We start from the raw sequence: 6,856 nt of genomic DNA, 5'->3' as shown, positions 1-6,856 counted from the left end.
ACACCTCCCACCTCTCACTGGCTAAATTCCCTCCTCTGGGGCTGGTGTGGCCTGTGCCACTCTGTCACCCATGTTGAATGGCACTATTTCAAGATGAACTCTGAGGTGTCAGTGCCAGAGAGCACCAAGTCTCATGACCCACTAGATTGTGCTTAACTCCATCCTATCTGCTGTTTCCAGAGCATAGATTTTTATTTCAAAGAAGGGGTGTTGTCTATATTGAGTAAAGAGATAAACCAATCTATACACATTTTCTGCTGGTGCTGGATGGGTTTTTTTCTAACTGTGCAAGTAGTGTTGCCGTGGCTGTATTATCAGCTCATTTCTAAACCAGCAGCCCACCATGTCCGAGGGGCTCAGGCAACTGTGTGATGTTAATTCTGGTGCAGTACACCCCGTTTAAAACCAGCTGGCATAAAGATCCCTTGTGTCTGCAAAATACAGGTAAGGAGAACAGCACCTGACAGGTATCTGACAAGCGTCCAGGGCATCTGAGTGAAGGACCTTGGCCACCAGGGCCATCACTTGGCACACCACGTTCCCTGTCACCATTAACACGGTGATGCTGTCCGCTGTGGCACCACTCAGACCCTCACACGTGAGGGCTCTTCCTTGCTGCTGGAACAGTGGTCTTTCCATGTCTAAAGCTACCAGGAGCTGGGATTGACACTTCTCTCTTCTGCTCTTACTCTGCTTGGCCAGAATGAGGTGAAAGCCCAGCTGGACCTGGCTGACTGAGCAGAGGTAATGCCCAGACCGAGCCCCCTGAGATTCCTGCTGTCCTCCTCCAGGCAACCAAGTGATGGATTGTGATCCTAATCCCACAACCGTCTCCCTGAAGCCCATGGCAGACAGACCCCCACCCATCCCTGAGCCCCCAGCAGTGTCTGGCAGTTTTCCTGGCCTGATGCCTATTTCACAAAACCTGCAGAAGATGGGAATTTTCCATTTTATCCTCACTTTCTCTCCTGTGCTCTCCTTTTTGCACCTATGGCCTAATAAGCCAGTTTGTTCACATGCCAGAGCGAGCTAGAAACCTTCCTTGTGCCCAGGCTTTGTGACAATGTTTGCTCTCAGGGCTGCACACCCACGAGTGACCCCTGCTCTGCACGGGACAGCTCCGGGCCTGCCGTCAGCTCCCGGCTCTGCCCTGGCACCGCTGGGCTCTGGTGCCACATCCCTGCAACCCCGACCCCTGCCTGCACTGCGGGCCCTGTGGTGTCATTGCATCCTGCCTGGGGATACTCAAACGTGGCTGGGATTTCAGCTGCTCCAACAAGGTTGTCTTCCTCCTCTACACACGACACCCAAGGCTTGGGGGCACTGGAACCTGCCCGGTGCAGACTGGGAGATGCCAAGTGTCCTGCCCCCAGTGAAAGCACAGCGAGGTGTCTCTGTGGGAGCACACACAGCCCCACAAGGTGCACACATGGCTCGGTGGAGCACACGGTGCCCTGGTCCCGTGGCCATGGCCGGGGCTCACTGTCTCAGCTCACGTTGGGTTCTAATCAGGTATTTTACGGTAATGACTTTTAGTCATTTTCATTTCAGGCTTGGTTAGAAGTAAAGTAAGTGGTGATGAACTGCAGCAGTAAGCGTCTGATTTTCTTTCCCACAAACTTGTGGTTACCATCAGATTCTAAGAAAAGTCTTTCCACTGCAGATTGGAATCATCTAAGTCACTTACACATATCCTTTTATTTATTAGCGATTCTGCTTGGTTGGCTAAAGGTGAAAAAACCCTTTTTCTTGTGTTTCAGTCGCATTTCTAGTTAATACTCATTAACTGACTTAATGTATGTTACACATCATCAACCTGATTCACTACTGACATAAAACAGAAGCAATTCGTTAGTAACGGTCCCCTGCCAATTAGTGAACTAAATTACGTTTGAACAATTTTCTTCAAAGATTCTCCTCCTCCCCTCATGCATCATTTGGCAAGTCCCCTTCATGCTTACAGTAATTGTGTGCGTGCAGTGAAAGGAGACTGGTACCTCTTCAACCCAAACAAATGAATATGTGATCCTGGCGCTAATGTGAGTAATACAAAGAACCCCAGACACCCTCCCTTTGATCGCCCAAAGATCCCAGCAGCAATTAAGATTAGGAACCGCTTAAGACCCCAGAATATTGGGAACATTCTTGAAGGAAAAAATGAATGCTCCTCGGGGTTTTTCAGAAAATCAGTGAAGAAGGGGAAGCCGTTCTCGTTTATCGCGCCCACGGGCTCTTTGATAGCTTTGATGTGGATATCCCCGACCTGCAGAGCCACAGGCAGGTCGGCCGTGCTTCTGGAAATCCTTCCTTGTTTCTGGGATGGCGTTTAACAAGAAGAGGTCTCTCTGCTTCAAACTGAAAGTCAAACTGAAGTCAAACGGAAAAGGCATCGTCTCAACCACATCCTTAAATGCACTGTCCTCGACAAGAAAATAACCCCAGCCCCTGGTGCTGCACGGGAAGCGGATGGACAGGTGTCAACATTTGTTTTTCACCTGAAAACAGGATTCTTTTGGGATTTCCAGTGCTGCGTGTGATCTAGGAAGTCATCTGATCTGATTGCTGCTGCTGTTTCAGTTTTGGAAGGACGGCAGAGAGGAGAAATGAAACATGACACAGGAGCAGGAGAAACAAAGATGATTTCGTGCTTAAAACAGGGGAGTTTTGTCATTGATTCCAGTGGAGTGTGGAGGGGCCTCTATCCATGGTGGTGAAACAAAAATCACTGTAACACTGTCCCAGTGAGCTGAGCGATCATTTTTTTCCCTCCAGTGGATTTTGGAAGCGATACCAGTGAAATGCCTTGGCTATACCTTGTTCTAAAGGTGATTAGAAATCAGCCAGTGCTTTCATGAGTGTAATTCCAATCATTAATCTTTTACCTGAGGGGCTGTTCCGTGAGATTACCATCTCGGGATTTTGGCTGGGACTCTAATTTTTGTAGGTTCTGCATTCTTCCTCTTGAGTCAGCAGGTAAAGTATGTGGCTGTGGCCTGCCTTTGTCATGCCACAGGGCTGCCATGCTTGGGGGGCCAAGGTCCTCGTGCCAAAAGCATAATGTCACCCTCCTGGAATCCCACCCACGTGTGTCGCCGGGCAAAGTCTTTTCTGTTAATGGATGAGTAAAATTTCACCAGGCTTTTGTTGTCATCACGAGGTAAGTAAGAGGGATTTGCATCTGAGCTGGCACATTTTCCATAATCAGTTTTCCAAGGCTAATTTAAGTCTGCTGGCACATAGATCTTTCCTTTGAGCGGAGGCTGAGATTCCGAAGGCTCACAGGAGTTTTCCATAGGAAACGCCACCCTGGGTATCCATGTACCAGACGTGCCTGTTTGGCATGTCCTGGAGCATCAATGACCTACTGTTCTGATTCAGGATTGTGTGAATACCTTGCTGTGGAGTTGGTTTTGTGCTAGAAAAGCAGGAATGAAAATACTCTGGCTGTGATCAGTGGATTCAACACTCCTATCCCTGGAAGCGTTCAAGGCCAGCTTGGATAAACTTGGAGCAACCTCATCTAGTGGAAATGTCCCTGCCCATGGCAGGAGGTAGAATGAGATGGACTTTAAGGTCCCTTCCAACCCAAACCATTCCATGATTCCATGATGTAACATTCTTCAGGAAGGTTCATGGGCTGTGGCTGTCAAGGAAAGCCCCCACACCTGCCCTGCAGGGCTTTGAGCAAACCCCAGAGGGAGAAGAGGGATGTGGTTGTCAAATACAAGGTACTGGTTTCTTTTCCAAGCATGTCATGATAGATTCAGTTCATGCTACTTGTGTTTCTCTACAGGACGTGCAGCGAGGGGATGTTTACTCTGATGAAAGTCTGGGCTTGATAACAGGAAACCAAGTCCTTTGTGCAGTAAATTGACCTTGAATCACACACAGACCTTTTTTCAGTAACAGAGTGTAAGACTGTCTAAAATACAGGAAAATGGTGTCCCTAGAAAACAAAGTGGCATTTGGAGCTGGCGAGAATGTGCCCAAGGCTCTGCCAGCCTCAGCTCCCTGAATGTCAGCGCGAGCAGGTGGGGCCTCGGCAGGAGAGCCGGGGGCACAGTCGCCTTTTGTCCCTGAATACTTCTCCTTCAAAGTTCAGCCTAGCCAGTAAATGGAAGCTGCATGTCCCTGTGGGTGAGGAGCAGCTCTGGGATGTGGGAGGCCTCGCTGTGGGGGGGTTCAGTGGTTTGGGGAAAGATCCCTCCCTCCCAGTCCTCCCCCACACAGAGAGCGCTGGCCTTTGTGGCAGGGGCCACCTCAGGAGCCCTGCAGGAGCTGCTGGTAAAGGGTTTTGATCTTGTTGGATGTTTCTAGGTGCTTCCTCAGCATTAATAAAAAGAGTTACAGGATGCAGTCCCATTAACATCCAATCATTCCAGAGTGAGGGAACTCTGCTTACATGCAAAAAAAGGTTGTATTTTTTCTCTTTACTGTTCCACCCTGGCAAGTGAGGCCTTTGTTGAGCTCTGCATCTGTCCTTTGCTACACCTCTCCAGGTGTGGTATCACAGCACGGGTTGGGTTGGGAGGGACCTTAAAGCTCATCTCATCCCACCCCCTGCCATGGGCAGGGACACCTTCCACTAGCCCAGGTTGCTCCAAACCCCGTCCAACCTGGCCTTGGACACTTCCAGGGATCCAGGGGCAGCCACAGCTTCTCTGGGCAACCTGTGCCAGGGTCTCCCCACCCTCACACACAACAATTCCTTCCCAGTCTCCCATCTCTCCCTGCCCTCTGGCAGTGGGAAGCCATTCCCTGTGTCCTGTCCCTCCATCCTTTGTCCCCAGTCCCTCTCCAGTTCTCCTGGAGCCCCTTTAGGCCCTGCAAGGGGCTCTCAGGTCTCCCTGGAGCCTTCTCTTGTCCAGGTGAACCCCCCCAGCTCTCCCAGCCTGGCTCCAGAGCAGAGGGGCTCCAGCCCTGGGAGCATCTCCAGGGCCTCCTCTGGATTTGCTCCAGCAGCTCCACGTCCTCCCTGTGCTGTTCCTCAGGAGTGGAGGCAGCTCTGCAGGGGGGTCTCACTTGTGTGCAGCAGAGTGGGAGAATCCCCATCTTCCAATCCCAGTAATTCCCCCTCATTCATTGCAGAGGGGGGAATTCATTGCAGACTGGATCTCATCCAGTGAAGGCAATTACTTGCCACTGGTCATTCCTCTGAGGCCCTAAAATCCCACTTCAGCAGGGCTCTGGTGGTTCCTGTCTGTGTCTCCTCAGCAGAGAGCTGGGAAGAGACAGCACAGGTAGGACCTGCATTACCTGTGTGTTCTGCTGAAAGCTCAGGTCAGCTGCCTGTGGGATGGGTTAGTTTTCATTCAGAACCTTTCCCTGATCTGGCTCATCCCACAGCCAACAGCCAATGATGGGAATGGTCCGTGGGGGGGGAAAGGACCTCTTATTTTGGCATAGAACTCCACGTTGACCAACTTCAAGAGGAGCAGGAGACTTGTAGCACAACAGAAAACGTCCTCCAGGACAATTTGGTGTTACTCCATGGCAAAGAGGCAGTGAATCAGTGCAGGCTTCAGCACCTGGAAGGTTTTGGTAAGCAGGACACCCAGGCAAGGCCAAGTTGCCTGTACACAACCAGATACTTCCCTTGGCTGGTGGTTGGTTGGCTGTTACCTGGTTTTCTTGCCTGTGTGCTGGAATTACACTGAAGTAAAAAAATAATCAGGACCTGACATCATGTTCTTTCTATTTTCAAAGGGCTGCACAGAGAGTTTAACTGGAAGCTTCAGGGCAGGAATATCCAAAAAAACCCCAAGCACTCTTAGTACTCCTGTGCATTTTGGATAAGGCCAGATGGGCTCATCCAAAGATACTTTGCTGCATGTATTAATTTTGGGAAAGCTTTGTGTGCTTAAAAGCCTTTGGTGACTTGGAAATCGAGCCCACAGTAAACTCACAAAGTTTCTGTGAAGGAGATCCAAGGACTTGACATGGATGTGTCAATTTTCTGCTTTAAAAGAGACGTCAGCCTGCAAGTAAACTTGCCATGGCGGTGGTGTGTCAGAGGGCCATTACCTACTTATTTCCAAAAATTATTTAGCCGACTGGCTGGCCAGCTTTCCTTTTCCCAGGCTGTTTGAGAGAATGTAAGAGCTTAGCTACTTGGCTACAAGAGATTTTCTTCTCTGAAATTGGCAGCTGCTCATTCCGGAAGAGACGCAGCATATTTGGCCACTGATCGCAAAAGAAAAGGGAAAACCATTATTTTTTCATTTCGCTTATTTAACCATCCAGTGGGAGATATTGACTGTATTTGGGTGACCCTTGTTGCTACGGCTTTGCTAAGGCTTCCCTATTCCTTAAAAGTAGAAAATCAGAGTATTCAGTTCTGAAAAATGCATATATTCCTCTTGGCTGGGTTCGGAGCAAGCGGGAGCCAAGTGTCTCATTGTGTCAGGCCTTACACAGCAGCACATTCAACGTCACGGCTTCATGAGTCAGGGTTTTCTGTCTGAAAAGGATCACGTCAAGGAGCCCGGGACAAAAATTCCCTATAGCCCAGCAACAGAGCCTGCTGTGTAAGAAGCTCTGTGAGCAAAGAGTGTGAGATGTGAAAGTCAGATATCTCTGCCTGGGCATCCTTCCACGCCGGACAAAGGAAGTGCTCAGCGATGGTCAGCGAGGCTCCGTGACTCAGGGGCTCTGAGAGTCGCCGCTGCAGCGCAGGGCGTGAAACTCGGCCAGTGGCTTTGCTGATGTCAGGATGCCTTTGAAGTCACTCCACGAGCGCCTCAATGCTCGTGTTTCTGGGGCCGTGCTGGACCAAGTGTGGCGGCTCTTGCTCAGACTTGCTGGGATCTCTCGTGGCGTGCCGGGAGCTCCGGGTCGCTACGTCACGGGGGCGTCG

The sequence above is a fragment of the Corapipo altera genome, unplaced genomic scaffold, assembly GCF_003945725.1.
Source record: "Corapipo altera isolate COAL_440 unplaced genomic scaffold, ASM394572v1 151, whole genome shotgun sequence".
Taxonomy (NCBI): domain Eukaryota; kingdom Metazoa; phylum Chordata; class Aves; order Passeriformes; family Pipridae; genus Corapipo; species Corapipo altera.
Note: the sequence above shows the minus strand (reverse complement) of the source record.